Consider the following 2,023-nt stretch of genomic DNA (forward strand, 5'->3'; position numbering starts at 1 on the left):
ATGGGCACAGCTGTGATTCTGCAAATTCGTAAAAGGAGCACTCCGTTGGAGGAGCTAGGAGCTTCCTGGAAGGATGACTTGCTAGAAAGCTAGATCACCACGATTGGGTTCCCCACGAAATGAAGCCAAGGGTTTATCTAAAACCTGGGGTATCTCTAGATACAAAAATACAATGCATTATCTAGTCCCATAAAATAAAGACACATACATACATTTAAGAGTGCTAAGATTGAAGGGGTGAGCCTCGCCTGGCCAGGGAAGCTAGCCATCACATCATCCGTAGTGCTTTTTTTATTTTCAATTTAACAGGAAAGTCGTCAACCAAGAAGTGTGCTTGTGTGTTTTCTTTGTGTGTTTTTTTGCCAGGGACTTCAATTTTTTTGCCAGCATTGTAGAGTGGGAGGTTAGCCTATATGGGTATATTCCAATTTCGAAATTGACATCTCAGTTGCTCAAAAAGCTGGAGTAGTTTGCGATCTTGCGCTATTTCTCCCAACATGTTGGCGTAGCCAACAAAGTGAATTACATTCTGGCATTGGTCTTTTCTAATGACCCTGATCTGATACAGTCTATGTGATGCCTAGTAATGTGTTATATCATCATGTTCTTGAGATAAGGTCAACCATTTCTCAAAAGCTGGCATGCTCAAGAGTAAAACCGGCCAAAAAGGTTGGTCTGGCCATGGAGAACGGCAGTAGTGGAGTGGAAGTTTTCTGAAACATTGCTACAAGGCATTTCAGTTTTGCATTGCCTTCTTATTGAGTACTTTAACATGAAGATGGAATTCATTCAGCATTCTCTCAGCGGGAATGCGTCAGATCGGTCTGATCAGGAGATAATGCATAGCTCTACAAAACCTTGGTAGAAGATCTTTAATCTTCCAGAGAGCTTTCCACTCCACTACTAACGCACTCCATGGTCTGGCTAATTTCAAGTACAAAGATGACCATCTGCCCTAATTGTGGAAATTTAGAAGAACTGGACGTGGTTTAAAGTCTGAAACAAGAATCTTCTATATATGCAGCCTTAGTCATGGAGTAAGTCAATGTACTGGAGAGGAAGGTGCACTGAAACTTCACAAGAAGACTTTTGAGTTTTGCATAACCCCCAGGAATGCATGTGATAAGGAGGAATCCATCCTCTCTGATACTGCCGCACGCCAAGCCATAGTTAGATAGGATTATATCAGTTTTTGAGGAAGTATGCTCTAATATGGCAATCTCTGAATATAATCTAAAAGGTGGGGCATTCTCCAAAGTTGGCTCATGTTGTTCCAATTTTCAAAGGGGGATGTAAGTTGCTCCCCAGTAACTGTAAGCCAATTTCTCTCACTTCAAAGGCTACAAAAATAATTCAGAAGGTCATGTAGTTCAAACTTGTAGAATTTCTTGAAGTTCAGAAAGTCCTTCTTCCTAACCAGCATGGATTTCAAGAGCATTTTAGCATGGTTACTTTACTGATTGAGCATATAGATTAGATTATTGAGGAATTATGTAGGCTCAAGCCAGTTAATGTTGTCAAGTACAATTAAATAATACGTATGGATTGCTGAATTTTGCCAATTTTGGTATTAAGGCTATTAGCCTTAGTCCACTTTGTGAAAATGGCCCATCACCGGGATATCACAGTAATTTTGAAATAATATGCCATCCACAGAGAAGCACATAGTGGCAAAAAGTGTTGGTTAATAATCATTTGAAATCCGTTCCAAAGGTTAACAACAATTTAAACATAGGCACTGTCTTTGGATTGAATAAGGGTGGTTTAAAATCAGTTTCAGGGCGTTGTTACTGCCTTTACAAACTTCAATCAAAGGGTCATATTCGTGATGACAAATCATTAGATTATGGATTCTTAGAGTTGATAGGAATGAGGTATCACAAAGGGCATAACTTGGTATGGCTTTTTGACACTGAGGGTCCAAACAAAGATTCACATCCCTGTATCATTCATTCTGGAGCAAGTAAAAATTGAACTGATGACTCATAAAAGCTTCTTCAAATCATTCTTATTTGCTAATTAT

Source organism: Tigriopus californicus, chromosome 8 (assembly GCF_007210705.1).
Source record: "Tigriopus californicus strain San Diego chromosome 8, Tcal_SD_v2.1, whole genome shotgun sequence".
NCBI lineage: Eukaryota > Metazoa > Arthropoda > Copepoda > Harpacticoida > Harpacticidae > Tigriopus > Tigriopus californicus.